General features: G+C 42.8%; 1 protein-coding gene across 5 annotated transcripts in view; it reads left to right on the top strand.

Annotated features, from left to right (window-relative positions):
* The first annotated feature begins 4414 nt into the window (after nucleotides 1–4414).
* EPS8 (EGFR pathway substrate 8, signaling adaptor) overlaps nucleotides 4415–17491 on the top strand; it is a 790402-nt gene continuing 777325 nt past the window's right edge. For 2 of the 5 annotated variants that reach the window (XM_069228468.1, XM_069228462.1), the window contains exon 1: nucleotides 4421–4658. The gene's annotated coding sequence lies outside the window, so the exon portion shown is untranslated. Of the gene's footprint in view, nucleotides 4659–17491 lie in introns of all 5 variants that reach the window. The other 3 variants (XM_069228471.1, XM_069228470.1, XM_069228469.1) reach the window with 3 other exon arrangements.

Here is a 17491-nt window from a genome sequence, read left to right as displayed (position 1 = left end):
TTTAACGAATGCATATCTGCCTTCATCATCTGTCCAGGTTTGTAAGATTTTATATGGTAGGTTTTTATTGAAAAGGATAGCCACTCCACATTTCCGGATGGGTGTGGCGGTATCCATAGGATTTTTATGAGTTATATTGGCGTGTATTACTTGACCTATCCATTCTCTCTGCGGTTTCTCACTTTTTGATTCAGTAAGATGTGTTTCTTGTAATAAAGCAATATCTGTTTTTTGTTGGCCAAGGTAACTAATTATTTTTTTTCTCTTAATAAAGTGCGTCAAACCGTTAACATTTAAAGATACAACATTCAGAGGTTTTAACTTGTTAGAAGACATATTATAGCGATATCAAAAGATATTAAAAAAAAAAAAAAAAAAAAAGAAATATATAATGCCAATCTATGAAAGTGGATAAAAGAAGTAGAAAAGTTAAGAGAACAGAATATGAGGAGAGAAGAAAAAAAAATTCGAATATTAGGATTATAGTTATGTAATTATATGAGATTTGAATCTTTAACCCAATATGGATTCGTTGAAAATGTAGTAACAGGAAAGTATCACTTATCAGAAGAGTTGTTTATTACTGAACTGTCCAACTTAATAGATAAGACAGTATGTACACTGAGTGATTGAACTTTAGTCAGGGGATAGAAGCCTGGAAGCTGTGAAAGGAAGATAGAGAAGAGGAAAAAAGGAGAGGGAACACTATTGTTAGGACACAGAGTATATTTTCCTACGTCATAGATATAGCAAATCACCCATCTAGGATTAATATACTGAACTTTACTCATGGTTTGATGGGAGATCTGGATTTGTCTCTTGGGTGATTTTTTTTCCATGCCTTAAATTTACCATCATGTGTCCACTGTCGCTGCACAGGTATCCATTCACCTTGATCTGTATCCTCTGCAGAGATAGAAGGTGTGGGTTCTATAATGTCTGTATTTGAGGTAGATTTGTGTTCCATTTCAGTGTCTTTATCATCAAGGTCATTCAAAAAGGATTCTAGATCGTGAGGGTCAAAATATTCTTTAGTTTTCCCTTGAAAAGTCACAATCATGGTGGCAGGTTCCAAAAGGCCATATTTGATCTCTCTTTTCTTTAACCTAGTACGTAAATTTAGAAATTGTTTCCTTTTGAAATTTGTAGGTGCAGAAAAATCTGCTGTAATTATTATCTGGGATGAGTCATATTCATAAGGACCATGTTTTTTGGCGGCCATTATGATTTGACTAGCCTGTTGATAATGTAAACAGCATGCCAAAACATGTCTAGGTCTCGTAGATGATGTGATTCCACGTGAACGTACACTGTGCGCTCTTTGAAAGTCAAGTGGCTGTGAAAAGGTAATTTTCGTTAAGGTTGGAAGAAAAGTGGTCAAGAAGTCCAAAATATTGTCCTTTTCTATTTGTTCCGGAAGACCAATGATACGTAGATTATTCCTTCTGCTTCGGTCTTCTAACTCAATCACTTTTTGTTGCAGGTATCCAATATCTTGACTATTGTCAGGTATCTTGTCGATGAGGTTTTCAACAGCCGAGAGGCGAGCATCCGTTGATTGCATATTAATCTGGAATTTTACAACTTTATTCCTCAGTCCTTGGACTTCCATGGTATTAGTGGATACTGTGTGTTCCAAAGAGGAAATGGACGATCTTATGGCTAGAAGTTCTTTCAGGATAGCATCCATATTCATTGTAGATGCAGCAGCGGATTCAGCCATTATGTGCTGTGAGTTTGCAATCTCTGGTACAGCTTGTAAGGCTGCGCTATATGATAGTTGACGCACAACTTTAGGATCTGACATGTGTGATAACTATTACGTTCCAGAAACTTATTTATGATTGGTATCAAAGTTGCCTTGAAAAGGTAAAGCCCACTGTGTAGTGTCTTCAATGAGAAAAGAGAGCAAGATTTTTCCAGATTTAGTTTGTAAATTCAATATGAGTTGTACTTTTGATGTGTAGCCCCATATATTTGACGGAGCATTACTGCTGGGAAGAGAGAAAAAAATTACGAGGTTGCTTGGGCAACGCATTGTGTCACGTTTGATTAAAGAACCGATATATCATTTGTTGATAATGAGTCTGGAGTGGATTTTATTTTTGCAAAGTTTAATCGTCATGTAGATTTTATGATTTACTACACTACAGTAGTATTGTTTAAGTTGTAGAAACTGAACAAGCAACTTTGTTGATTTTTAATGCAGTCTTAGTACGCTTTTTCTCTGGAGAAGAGATCAATGAAGGAAAAAAAAAAAAAATTGGAAAAACTGAATCCTTTATACAATCACCCAAGTAGATGTCGACTGCAGATGCTGAAATTAAGAAGAGCCTTCCTTTCGTGACTTTCGATTTGAAGGGAGCGTCGTTCAAGTCCACATTTCCCCCTATTGTATACTGTGCACTGTATATTTTAAGATTTTTTGCATTATGGGGTTAGCGTGGAGTGCACAACCGATGATAGCTAGATGGCAAGCATTATTGTTATTGAAGAATGCAAAGAAAGAAATACCGTTTTGTCTTGGTGCTCCTGTCTTGGTGCTCCGATTTCCTTATCTTTGTTTCAAAGGGAGCGTCAATAAACTCCACAGCAGTAAAGGCTGTGCATGCAGACTTCGATCAAAGTGAAGATAAGGCGAGTCTTATTTAAAGTTTCCAGTTTCAGTAGTTTCCTGTGGGGTTCTGATGATCTATTTTTGGCTTTTTTATGTAGTTTGACGGGGAAAAAGCATGTTTAGTCCCCTTCCTTCTCTCCGTTCTGTCCGGCTCTAGAATTGAGCCGCCATCTTCCTCGGCACTTGGCTCCGCCCCCGATGTCAGCCCCTTTCACTGTGTTGTGCTCGCACATTTAATTGCAGCAGCCGCGAGTTTCAGAGGAATGCTTTGGGCACCCTCAAGTTTTTATTTACAAATTAAGGACTGATCTCATGCACCGCCCTTTTCATTCCAATGCAGTTTAAAAAGGCGAAATATTGTAAACACAGGACAGCTGACCGCTTGACATCTAAAATTAGCCTTTCTGCTGTGGTTGTCTGTCAGCAGCTGACCTAAAATGTGTCTGTTTCTCAGCGAAGGCCTGTACCCTGCTGTCGTGACCATGCTGAGTGTTTCCCTCTTTACTGTTTATGATGCTAGGGCTAGAAGGTTACAAACATAAACATAGTCTGTCTTTTATTAAGCATCACATTTTACTTTCTTTTTAGAGATATGTTGACATTTTATTTATACTAACATTGAATTAACATGTTATTTTATTGAAAATAATGCGATAATTGTACAAAAAGCATTCACCATTTGATAGTAAAAGTGAGAGCGCATGTGATATCCCCCATGTCTAACTGCACAATGTACAAGCAGGAAACCTGACCTCAATTCCCAGCTTCCAGAACTTCATCAATTTGTGTTATTCTCGGCAAATCACCTTTTTCTTAAACGAGCCTATTGTCACAACTGACAGCACCTTGTAGGAATTCAGTTCAGGGTGGGAGCATTATAAAGACCGTACTTCTGCGTGATTTATTCGACAATAACTTCGCTCCACATATAAAACAACATCGGCCATGTACGCAGTGCCAAACAAGCATTTCGTTAGTTCACTCATGGCAGAAACATCAGGGCGGGGTGGGAGTTATGAAGTTCGTGTTAAAAATAGTAATTACAACAAAAGTAAATGCAGTGATATCACTTATTGTGCTCAAGTGAAATTCAAGCATTTAAAAAAATATTCCAAATTTGAAAGAGCCTCTATCATGTTTTACCTGATGTGTGGGGGGCCATTAACATGCTAAAGACTACCCGGCTCGTGCTTTATTTTGTATCCTAGACATACCGCGGCTCGGCTCTCCCTATGTATAATGGTGGCTTTAGGGCTGGCATTGGGGCAGTGCGACGGGTGGCCCCCCGGATGCTGACCTGGATAGCGGGGTGCACTGACCTCGGTGGGGTGGCGCTGTGTTTAGCATTGACTTACGAAGTTTGCGATTTAAAAGCACCTGCTTAAAAGTTCCTTGTAAGTCCGACCTTCAGGAAGTAATTAAAATGTCAAGATAACTCTTGTGATTAATGGTCTTGCTAGAGAGCGAGATTGGCCTTCTGTCCAGTGGCACTTTTGACTCACCATAAAGTAGTGAAAAGAGGGTTAATATGCCTGCTGCAAAGAACAGAATTGTATTTTATGTGGATAGCTGAATGGATTAGTAAAGCCAGCCATACAAGCGCTTTAAAAGCAGTGACTGCTGCACCGGGCGCCACCAGTGCTAAAGCCGGCCCTGGGTGGCTTGACCACCTCAGCGCAAACTGTGCCATTTCTCCTTGTGTAAGTAAGGGCTTGCAGAGCAGGTGAGGCTGGACTGGCTGCAGTGTGCTCCAACGTCCAGCAGGAGGCTCCCTCTGCGTGCCTCAGCAGTAAGTGCTGGCGGATCCGGACTCGCTCCTTTAATTCTCAGGGCTGCAGACAGAAAGTACAGCCTAGGAGCAGCAGCGCGGCGCCAGCTGCAGCCTCTTCCAGGTCCCGCTCGCAATGAACGCTGCGTGACCTGGCTGCTCTGTCGACCGCCACCCCCTGCATTTGGAGAAGCGGCGCCACAGGCGGACGGCCTGGACCCCGACACCGCCCGGAATCAGCAGGAGAGACGGGACCCCCACGCGCACCCACAGGTAGGCACCTGTCTCCACAGGAGGAACTTTCCTTCCCTGCACGCCTTCCCCAGCCCCTGCCAGCGGCTCCTCTCCCGGGCTGCTTCCCGTTAGCAGGCGGACTGAGCCAGGGCGCGCCGCAGGTGGAGGGGGGAAGGTCCCAACATCCCTGTACCCCGATATCTTTGCTGTATGTTCCCGCACATTGCGAAAGGAGCAGCTGTGAGTCTGGCGGCCGGAGCCCGCTCTCCCACCTGTTGTTATGTCGTCTCAGGTGCTGCAGGCCCGGAGCTGCGCTCCTCGAGGGCTGAGGGGTTTAGGTTTGGAGCATTCAGTTTCAGAGCTGGGTCTCCTCAACCCAGAAGCGCCCTGAAGCTGGGAAGATGGGAGCAGAGGGAGCGGGGCGTCCTTGGAGAATAGCACAGGTGAACTTTGACTCGGGCACGGTGGGTCCGTCGTGGACTTTAGTGTTAGCAGAGTTTAATTAAATACTGCAGTCGAAACCACCACAGGCAGAGTTCATCAAGGTAAATCATGTGTTTTAAAAAAAATATTAAAGTGTTGATAAACTCTTTTCTGCCATCGCCTCTCTTTAACACAACATACTGTTCCCACGCCACCGCAAAATGAGTGTAAATACATATTCCCCTCATTTTACAACCTTCTATACCCTTAGCTAATTGGCTCACATAACATATAGGCAACTAACTACAAAGACAACGTGACGAGGTTCATCACCTGACCTCTAGAATAAACACGGCCAGTGTGTGTTTACAAAACTGCTCAGGACTTCGCTGTGATCTCTCCTGTTTTAAGTCCGCCTGTGCCACACGAGCGAGCAAACAGCGTGTCTCATTACCTCCCCGCCAGAGAGGAAGCCCCACGCCCAATATTATGTGTATGGAAATTGAAAGCGACTGGGCGTCCTGTGATGTGTGCAGCTTCTAGTTGCCAGGGGATGTTTGTAGTCTTGTATTTCACATATCGCTAGATTTCATAAATAATACCTCATAAGCAGAATATAAGCCACGATCGCTGCATTTTAATAATTGAAATGCCTGCACTTATATAAAATTGGCAGTGGCTTTCAACGTCCCCAGATATGTTGGCTCTAGAGAAAAGGCATAATTAGGATCAAGCGGTTTAGGTTTGCAGAAACATGCATGTTGGTTTCGTTTCCAGGCATACATGGGAACACGAACACTTTACCGGTGGAAAATGTAAAATGACACCATAACTGAACCAGGAAAGGCTCACAGGATGCTTGCAAATGCAGTCTCTTCATTTTCCAAGTGAAAAATAAGAATCGCTTGAACATTTGCAAAGAACGTGCTTTGAAGTCACTTAGACTAGTGGAACTTTTTCAGGCCTTCAGAGACCACACCATTAAAATGCCGAAAGAACGGCAGTCGGCATTCACGTGTTCAGGAAATTTTTAGGTGACCAATGGAAAAAGGTGCTGGGCAATGTTTACAATTTACAAGTCTGTTAAGTAGTTGCAGAGTTTATGGTCGTTTAATGGGGAACAGCAGCAGTGGCAGTTCACCAAAATGTCAGGGTTAGAGAAAATACCACACACTTTAACCCTAGTGACATCACAGGAAGTGACATCGTTCAAGCAATATATAATCTTCAATAAGTTACTAAAATGTAGTAGAGAAGTTACTAAGCATATGTTAAGTGCGAAACGTACACAGCAAACCCGGTGACGCCTGAAATGATTCACAGGCCAGTGCTTTCAGTGGGATCCAAAAGGTGTGAGAATCTCCGCGAGGGTCATGGCCAAGAAGCTTAAGGAAGAATCCTTTCCGCGAGGCTTGCGTGATTAAGGGCATGGCTTAAAGGATACAAACTAAAAACAAATGCTTGATTCCACCTGCTAACTGACCAGTAGTATATTTTGGTGCTTCCCTGTGAGTTTGTTATTGTATACTGATGTGCAGCTGGAGTATGCCTAAAAAGCAGAAAGATTGGGGTTGCCAGTGTTTGTTAGCAGTATTGACTAAATGAACACCAATAATGAGTTTATTGTAAATAATTTTCAACTGAAAATGTTTACATTCTGAATATATATATATCATTGTCAGTTAAAGCTTAGGAATCTGTGATTGGGGTATTGGACTTCAGAGTCTAAATCACTCCTGTTCTCCATATTACACTACTTTGATCTGCAGGGTCCCACTCCAGTGGACACTTGTGCTCTTTTAATCTCCACATCTTTCTGAAATCTTCCATCTGCATCTCCTTCCTGTTCACCGCTGACTCTCTTTGTGCATGTACTTCTTGCATGGCCTCCAATGCACCACATCACACACTCTCACCCTTTAAACGGTACATTTTCTTTCCCTGACAACATTTCGATGTGTTTACCTCCTTCACCCTCCTTCCCATAGAATCGTGATTAACAATTAGTGCATGAGACCATTGCTTTGTGGGCTCTTCAGAGAGCCCACTGATTGTATGTGCACCAAGCCTGAATGCCTTAATGGACAGGCCCTGTGAGAAAAGTGCACTATCTTCAGCTTTGGCCCCAGAACTCTCAATGCCTCATCGTAATCGCCCATCCACAAACTGAACATACCTGAAGGCAACTCGATTCACATGAAACAAAAATACAAAATCATAACATCTGGAAAAAGCAAATCTTGGGGCAAAAAAGATTAGGTAAAACATGCAGGCAGTCTGGGCCCCTCCCGTGTATTAAGGATTTTTAAAGTCTTTGTAGAGAAATCAATTAGCCTTTTTGCTTTTAAAGTTAAGAACATGAATACAGAGACCATTTTCAAAGTCTGCATTAGACCTAGAAGTACTTGACACACTCTAAAGCCCTGGAGGTAGCCATCATGCCAAACACGCCATGGTATGCCAAAGAACATCCTTGTGTGTGCAATTGCAGCTTCATTCTGAGGAACTGCCTCAAATGGAGAAGTGTGGCACAATGGTTAGAGCGGCAGACCCTGAAGCAGAGATCTGGGTCAAGACTAGGGTTCAAGTCCCACTTCGGCAGGTCTTGGGCTCAATTCCCTTGGACCAGATAATTCTCGCATCGGTGCCTAATCTAATTAATGGGTCCCACTCTGCAACTCTGGGCAATAGCTTGCTTAATCTCCACAACAGCCCCAACAGCGCTTGAATGCCTGGCTTCACCCTGTGGGTGCTCAGGAGTGGGCACCTCACCGGGAAAAGCCAGGAGGGGTTCCATAGCGGTATGAGTACAGCGCCTTGAGACCCTAACGGGTGAGTAGTAGTGCGCTATACAAGTGCAAAGTTTTTTTTTAATTCCCAAAACACACAGTAATCTTATGCCAGTTGCCACTAGACAAGGCAGGTTTTATAGCAGCCTTACCCCACTTCACTACTTTAGTATCATAAAGAAAACAAACATATTGGCCAACGGTAGAATGGATCCCTGGCACTGTAGATGGTGCACCTGCCTGTAACACTTCTAGGAGGCTAGGATTCATGCTGACCACAGTAGGATGAGAAAAGCAAGCAAACACAAACGATGGATGGAATGTAGAACCAATCATACATTCACCCCCAGTCAGAGATCTGGGTTTAGTCCATCAATTCTTTTGCTCACTGTGCCACCATAGTTTGGACCCAGCCATATGCAAATCAGTCTTGACCCTATTCCCAATGGGGACAGTCCAGCCCGAGCTGCCAAGCCACGTCCTACAGTAGGATGACAGGGCACGTCTGTAAAGCAAGTGAAAATGTATTCAGTGCTTTTTGTTTCTCCGTGCTTAGCCTCGTTGACGAATGTCTTTAATTGCTGCTGGCAATTGGGATAGTAAATATCTACAGACCACAAAGAGCTAGAAGGTCCAAGCTCTTGCTGTCGCTCAGAGTACAATTCTGAATATCTATGAAGCGAGGAGGCCATTATAATCAAAGTAACGTTAAAAATCATAAGCAGAGCTTTACTGTCTGCAAGCCTGGAATTCTTAGGGTGTGTTCTTTACTATGAAGAATGTTTCTCGGTGTCGGGGGTCAGTGTTATAAACGTATCAAGTGAGATGTAGGATTGCCCTCTGTCCTAATTTTCAGCAGACATGCATCTGAGGATAGACTGCTCTGTGGCTTTGAGCCCAGTTGGCTGGGAATCTGGTAAAAATCTTGTCGTCTAAATGTGATACTTGTTCGAGTAATGGACCCCACTCTATCCGGATTGCACCGGTTTGTACATTATGAGTCTCAATAAAACGTCAGTTTATCACGTCTCTTGTTCCACTATATTTTATGTTCCTACGGCATATTTCAACTAGTGTTTATTTTACCCCATCTTTATTCAATATTCATAGGTTTTTAAATTAATATGTTGGGTTAAAATTCGTAGCGCTTTCAAACACATTAATATTGTCTCACTGCATTTAAGAAAAACAAAAAACTGTCCTTTTATCAGGATGGTATAGGCCGTCTATGTTTCTAGTATTTTATACTTCTGAAAAGGAAACTCGAGTATGTGTTCTTAATTAGCCACATCTCGTGCTAACAGTTTTATGCCAAACAATAACGTATCCACAGATAGTACGACCATTTGTTAGTACTTAGGGGGTCATTCTGACCCCCGCCGGTGGCGGATGCCGCCGGCCTGGCGGGAACCGCCAGAAGACCGTACCGCGGTCGAAAGACCGCGGCGGTCATTCTGAGTTTCCCGCTGGGCTGGCGGGCGACCGCCAGAAGGCCGCCCGCCCGCCCAGCGGGAAACCCCCTTCCACGGGGATGCCGCGAGGATGCAGTTGCACCCGTTGCGATTTTCAGTGTCTGCTATGCAGACACTGAAAATCTTTGTGGGGCCCTGTTAGGGGGCCCCTGCAGTGCCCAGTGCCTGCCAGAGACACTTTGAGAGGGCCATGGGGCACACCTAGGCTACTCGGCCCAACCGTGGGGGTTGAGGCCTATTACTCCTGATGTCATGGGGCCCGGTCTACTACAGATTCCAAGTACTGGACCAAATACCCTTTCTGCAGTTGTTTGAAGTGATATTTCTGCATATGTTCTCCCAATTACAAATGTTACCGGTGTGATATTACAGGTGGTCTTAACGCACCCAGTATTACTACATGATTTTCCAGTCACGGGCTCCACCTGCTTAGATCAGGTATCATTTGTGAGTGGAAAGTTTCCTCAAATTCAATAAAACAAACAAAAAAAAAAAACCATGGTAGTAAACAACCGTATCCTGGCAGTAACAATGGGTCCCAAATGTGAATTCCCCATTCAGTGCCTAATATTTGCAGCGGCTGTTAACATTATGGGGTGACCCTCCCGCCTCTCTTTAACACCTGGTCTGGAACTATACTCTCATTTTACTTGATAACTTGTAATTAGGTTCTTAGATTGTTAGCCACTTGAGCTTCCAAGTACGGACATACCTTCACCTTCTCCAAGTAATTGTTGTCCATCTGTGACTTGTTCATAAACTTGTGGCATTGATACTAAGCAAAGACCTTGCCTTTCCAGCTAGAAATATTTACTGCTAGATATCTAGGAGTGTGCCTATAACTTCAGGAGGCTGATGCTATAGCTGGAAATCAGGGTGCCGTGCTGGTGGCTATAAAGGCCAGTGGGGATTCTGGAAACACTACCCTATGCTGCCATAGGCTAAAATGATAATGCTCCTGTGCTTATTAGGCAGTTTTGCTAATCTACTCATACAGATTATTGAGCGTTCTTTTGGGAGTTGGATGTTCTGTTGACAGACTTATTCTTAGGATTTGTTAGTTACAGAGATGGTCTATGCAAACTTACAATTTCAGTGGCAGTGGTAGGGTTGGGGATGCCTGACTTGAACTTTACTAGTTGCTTAGCTGCGCAGCTGCAATGGCCTGCATGATGCATAAGGTGGGCACTCCTTTGTGAAAGTGGAATATTCTGAGACAGGGTACATGACAGTATACTGAACAAACTGTTCTTGGAATGGCAGTTGCAAATAGAACTTTTGTGACTTATGCTGGTTGCCATGCGGTTGTGCAAGAGGAGTATTGGGGTGTGAATGTCCTCTTCATGATATACAAGTATGCACTCTTGCCCTGAATGACACCATTATATATAGAACTGGTATTGTGACTTTTTCCTGATCTGGCTAATACGCTTGTCCAGCATGTGCGCTACAGCCTAGCCTTGTCCGTGGTAATGCCAAGGTCCCCAATTGGTTCTTTGACCTGAAAGGGAGCACCAAGCATGCTTTATTATGTTGACTTTGTACTGCTATCCATCTCCTGAGTTGCTGACTTGAAGTAGGGGTGATAGTGTGCTGATGTTTTGCGTGAATTAAGTGTCCTGAACATATATCTTTTTGTCTCTGAAAAGAGTGTGGCCTGTTACCACCCCTTCGGTAAATCTTCTGCTTCTGTGTTGCATCCAGACCCCTGCATTGACTGTGTGGCACATACATGACAGTTGAAACGGTATGCAGTGGGGGTATGTTTGCTGGGACCAGTGGGACCAACTTTGGAAGGTCCATGGTTTAGCATGGCACAAAATTTAAAAGATGGATGACCTTCCAGTAATCAGTGGATGTGTATTGCTTCAATTCCTGGGGCAGGAGTGTGGAGTCCCAGCCACTGGATTTAGAGAGAATGAAGACAGGGCTACTTTTAAAAATTCTATGAGGAATCTTTTAGCACGGATTTGCTGATTACATTTTCCTGATCAGTGCCTTTTTAGTGGATGGGAGGGGAAAGTGGCAAATCAGCAGATTCTGTTGTTGTGGATGGTTCTAGGGAGGGCATGCCCTTTTGTCGGTCCCTGACTGCTCTTCAGGAAGGTTCATTATAACCAGGTGCAGCCTTCACACCTAATTTTACCCATGTTCAGGCCCCTGCATCATCACTAACTTCTGTGAGAGCCACCACCTTGCACAAAGGCAGTATTGTACTACAGCCAGAAAACTGCAATTGAAAATGAACCTCCTCAAACTGGTTCCAGGACTTTAGACAAATGATCCACATCGTTTCCATGGAAAATGAGTATACAAGTTGAACAAAACCACCCCAGTTTTGTTCCAGCTCCAAGTTTTTCTTGACCAAGGAATGACAAGCTCCTCAGCATTCTGTAAAAGCTGCTGTGTGGCTACAGCCTGTGTCTACAGGACAGCCAATTACCCAGAGGTGATGGAACGTTTCCCGAGCTCTGCACAGCTCATTGGAGAACCTACCTACCTCCTAGAAGTATGCCTCCCTGCTTAGAGAAGGAAAAATGGTGCTTGGTCCTGCAGGAGGTGGGATTGTTAAAGAAGAGAAGCCCACATGTTTGTGACATGCCGGGAACGTAGAAAAAGGCCACCTACCGGTGGGAGCAAAGCCAACCCAAGTTGAGAGGCCTCCTAGTAATGCAGTGCAGTTCTGGAAGCAAACAGAGTGAAGACATTATCAACCAAAATTACATCTTGCTATCTGGCATCACTGCAGTGCCTGAAGGACTAGTGCTGCCCCTCCCCAACATAACCATGAGAACCCACCACCACCAAAAAGAACGTTCTTTTTTCTCCCTCCAACCCCAAATGAGGTCTGAGAAGCAGTTTACTGATAGCGGTGTATGCCCAGAGATTGCTTGTGGTGAGTCTGTCGAGAGTTTGAAGGTGCTTTATGGAGAGACTGTAGAACAATTGAATGACAGCAGTAACAACATCAGTGGGCGACTGTTACTCCTCGTGTGAGCTAGGACTCCTGACAGTATTAGTTAAGGAAGATGGTCTCCCAGCTGGGCAGGTCCTGTTACATAGAGTTCTTATGGAAGCCTTTCATAAAGCCTGAAAAATAAGGCGACTCAACCTTGGATGCTTGCAGTGTCAACATTGTTGTTCATTGTGGGAGAGAGCAGGAAATTAGTGTCTTGGTTCTATAAAGCCCTTGTTATATGGCCAAGACTAACTTAAATAGCTTTAAAGACAAGTGGGACACTGATTTGGTAAGATAATTACATGATGGGGATAGATGCTTTGAGGGTGTGTAGAAATTTTTGCTTTTAATACCGGTAGTTTAACTTCTTTACAAAATGTAACCACTCCTCCCAAGAAAGATTAGTAAGATGTATCAGTAGGTCTCATCTGCCTGTTGCAGGTGTAATCATGCAGAGGCAGGATTCCTTCAGAATCATTCCAGTGCCACAGTGTAAGACAGTTCTGGAAGGTGGTTATGGAATCCTAGAGGGGACCAACAGGCGCTCAATGCAGCTTGCTGCCCCGCCCCCTGACCTCCAAATACAAGAAAGTGGTTGGCGCGTTTCTAGATTCGCTACTGCTGGTGGTGTAGAATCAATCACAGTGCCATTGAAATCCACAAAAGCCCCTCCACTGAGTAAATGGCAATAGTTAGTGCTGAAATGGGTAATCAGGAAGAGTTTAGCAATGCATAGGTAACATAAAATGGGGTTGTAAAGATGGCTGATTATCATTTGTAGGCTGAGCAGACTTTGGTTTGCTACGAAAAAGAGGAATGAAGATTAGCAACCCTGAGCAGCTGTGGTGGCCTCCGAGCCACTAGAATTAGTTGTTAAGCAGGATCGATAAATGGTGGGAAGTTAAGGGTGAATCGTCTTGACCAATCTTGTTCATTACTGAATCTAAATGTAAGCAGCAAAGGCTGAAAATGGAACAGGTGGTGGGAGGAATCTCCAAGACCTCGCTCAGTTCACAGCTCCGTCCTCTTTTTACAGCCCTACAGATTTATAACCATCAAGCTTTAGGGGCAGTCTCTTGGGAGTCTGCTTTGGAGCAGCGTTGGGGGACATTTGGGTACGTCCACTCTAGTAGCAGTAGAAAACCGCTTCATGTGCCAGATAGTCGGTGTGCCCATAAGCACTTCCCTCCTCCCACTCAGGTTGGATTTTGGGTTGCGATCACGATCAGACAGACTAGGCTGCTCCCCCTACTCCACTGGCAGAGAATATGGGCCACACCAGAGCTCCTTTTCAATCGTAATGGGCTTGATGAAATTTAGCATCCACCCGGCCCCAGCAATATTCCGCTGATAAAATATGTCAAAACATCCCTGCTGGAAATAGGGCTTGCCAGTCAGTGGAGTAATCCAGAAGCGGCTGGGGTAATTACTAAGTTTCAAGTCAAACTAACCTGCTGGCAAAGCAAACACTCTCTTTTACACACCCAGACATGTCATAGCCCCTTAACAGACACCTTTTGTAACAGTTAAGGACTCACTTGGAAAGCAGGATTTTCTGGATGACATAGAACCTCCGCTATCCAGGTAGTTGTGTTTGCAGTTATGGTACAGAACGTTTCCCCCTTGCTCCTTCACAGCCAGGTGGGCACGTTCCATAAGGGATGATGGCTGGCAGTGCCTAGCCTGTGGTGATCCTAAAGAAACTGTTGAACACGCTATATTGTTTTGCCCGTCCTAAATGATTTGAAGGAAACACTGGATTATTCTGATGTGCCGGAGCCTGGGGATTAGGGAACACAAAGTGGCTCTCAGGCTTGTAAGATATAATGCTAATAAAATGATGGTCTTTGCACTCTCCAGGTATCAGTTGGGAATGTGGAGAATGAGGCTAAACATTTGATCTCAATTGGGAATTTAGACCGGAGGTGACCGGCCCATTGAATAATTTGTTTACTGCCCGACTAGTTCCCCCATTGAGAATGTCGTGAAATTTGAATGTCAGCTGTCTGCTTCTTCCAACACGCATGCCTAATACTGCCTTAACTATGGGGATTTACAGTTTGGGTAGATCATACAGTATTTATATATGTGATCTATTTATGATGTACATCGCACCCATAGTAGCCACTCGCTTTTGACTTGAGCGTTATTTCAGTATGTGTTTCCATTTTGTGTTATTCCATACTCTATATACTTTGTTTTAAGTGATTTTTGACCTATTTGGCCAAATATCTTTTATTGGTTTATATTTTTAATGTAAGTTTTTATCTGCTTTTATGGTCATGCACCGAAATAAAGTATTTGAACTAAATAGAATCTACATTTGTGATAATGGTCTCCCTAATGCCTTTGATGCCCTGATATAACTTTACGGTTTGAGCTATGTATGCTTGATCATCAGTAACTTTCCTGGACAGTTGACCCACATGTTGTCTTTTTTTTTATGATTACCGTTTCTCTTTTTTTTTTTTTTGTTAAAAAAATATATATATATATATATTGTGTGTTATTATTTTTTCTTCTTCTTCTTCTTCCAGTGCCATGGCCAGCATTCCATACCTGGTCTGGAGCTAAAAGAAGACTGAATAGTCTACTTTGTCAAAAAGTATTCCGTGTGAGCTGAGAATCTCTATTGTGTATGCTTATAAACATTAACAAAATGGTTAAAACAATATTCTAGGATAATTTGCTTTATACTAGGTCTCAGCCGCAACTTGTATTTTTTTGTGTATGCAAGCAATACCGAATCATCGGTGTAAATGAGAAGAGATACAGAAATATCTTTACTCCTAAGAGCATTTCATAAACTTATGTATTTGGAGAAAAGTGTAGCAGTCAGCAGGGACCTTGTTTGTCACCTCTTGTTGCAAATTTATGTTCTTCCATTCAAGGCCACTTGCACCCAACTCGAGGCCCAGAGGACATGGTGAGATGTAGGAATTGTATGCAAAATATATGTCCTGTTTTTGCCACAGTTTCTCTCCCTTCACTAACCCCAGAGCAGATGAAAAGTCAATAAAACTGAATATAGCTAAATCCTTTTTTTAATTGTGTGCTTGTGAACAATGTGGATTAAAATAAATATTTGCTGTATATTGCTATTTCCAGCATCAAACAAAGTAGCGAATTGATGTTTATTTCTGTTGTTCAGAGTTTCAGTTCAAAAATAAATTTGAGTTGTACCTCGGCGTTGGCCACACCGCCTGCTTTTGTGATGTGGGGAAACATTGACAGGCTTTACCATAAAGGCTTTTAAACTGTTTATCTATAACATGCTGGTTTAAAACTACAAAGGGCTCCTCTATTAACGTTGTTATTCTTTTATTTTGTGTCCACATAGACTTGTGCAGCTCTATGTGACATTAAGTTCACCTTCTGATCTGAAAGATTTTGAGGAAGCTGATCATCAATAAACCCCTTCACCAAAATAAATGTTCAATTCAAGTTCATTTCATTAGATAAGGCAGCGTGGCATAAAGTAATAGACTACGTAAATCCTAGCAGCAGAACCACCTTTCCAGCAGTGGCTCCTGCTGCATTTGAGAGCAACACAAAATGGGCTTCAGTGTGTATCTTTGACGGACCTGGCCAAAAGAAAATATTATCTTATGCTTCTGCTATAAAGAAAATGTGAAACTCATCGAAACAAAGAATGTGTACCCTGTTGCTTGCGGCATCCGCATTATAAACAGCTCAGTGAGTGGAAAAAACGATTGCCATAATCTATAAAGTTACATTTCTTGAGTTCCAACAAACCTGAATTTGCCAGTGCTGGAGTGGAATCCTATAGTTGGGTGACTAGTCTTTTGTAAAGATTGTCTCTAAACAGGATAAGCTGGTGGTCTATGTACTTTTGCAGGCGCTCACCTGTTGACTCCAGATATGGGTGACTTGCTGTTCTGGTAATCCAGATGTTAAAGGCTCTGACTTGACCTGGTTGCATCTAAAGCTCAAAAGACTTGGCACATAATGGTAAGTAGCGCAAAGAGATGTGGGTTCAATGTTTGTAGCTGTAAGTCGAAGCTATCAAATTAGTAGTGCCTTCGGTGTGTTGAGATAGTTGGTGCAAAGGGAAAATTCCAACTGATTAAAGGAGAAATCTGGGGAAACATTTCAATGCGAGTTCATCTGTAAGCATTTCAAACCAGTCCCTTGTGTGCTGTGGATATTCTTGTAAATTTCACAATTCAAAATATGTTTTTTCTTTTTTTCATAAACTCTAAATTTCAGTGCACTTCTTTGAACATTAAATTTTTTGAGTTCTGTCCTTTTTTCTTTAGCATTTATTTGGGCCACACCTTCCATCCCTTTCCAACATGCAATACTTCGCAACACCCGGACTTCGTTAAGTAGGGTCCACCAGCAGAGAGTATCAGCAACAGAGGACGCTCCAGATATCCATGCGAACTTGCCAGGAGACTGAATCTCCCAGTTCTGGACTTGAGTCCTGAAAATTGTGTTCAAGGACACAGTGTGGAAAAAAACCTTTTAAATGTCCATGGTCAGGCAGCAGAAAGTTCTCTTGCATCAACCAGGAATTTGTTCTTTTAGGTCCAAACTTTCTCTTGAGTGCCACTGGGCTTAGTACAGCTTTTTACGTTATTAATAGGGCTTGCAGCGTGTCAGTAGTATTTGATCTTAACTCAAACCTAAATATTCCCACACTACCCAGCGTTTGTGAAAGGCCCTCTCTGGACAAGAACTGGATATGTGCAAGATTACTTGATGAGAAAAGAAGTAGCAGCTTGGTCCTGCATCTGTTTGCCGCTCTAAGTAAGTGTAGCTGCCAGGTGGGTGTTAAGGTATGGTTTTGGGTGGTGTGAACGCCTAAAGACACAAAGATAAATATGATAAAGCCACTAAAGATTGAAGATACTTGAAATACCCAGCGTTGCAAAAGTAAAATTCTTTTCCTCATTTGGATTTTGGGACTCAGCTATGTTTAAGCTGTAATGTTGGAGTTCATGGCATTCATGTAACGCTAGGCACACATTAATATTGAACTTATCTTGTGTCTGATTAAGACAGTCCTTCCTCACAGGTCTTAAAATTCACTACAACTTCTAAGCTCGGATATGTTCAATGCTGTATGCTATGCTACGTTTTTCATAAATGAACTGTATGCAGCAGGACACTCCATTGTGCACAATTGTTGCTACCTTAAAATGGAACAGTTATTAATATTTTGGACAAGCCACATTGGCAACAACTGTGTTCCCTAACTGGGAA

This window comes from Pleurodeles waltl, chromosome 4_1, assembly GCF_031143425.1.
Source record: "Pleurodeles waltl isolate 20211129_DDA chromosome 4_1, aPleWal1.hap1.20221129, whole genome shotgun sequence".
NCBI classification, from domain to species: Eukaryota; Metazoa; Chordata; class Amphibia; order Caudata; family Salamandridae; genus Pleurodeles; species Pleurodeles waltl.
Note: the sequence above shows the minus strand (reverse complement) of the source record. Positions and strands in the feature narration are given on the sequence as shown.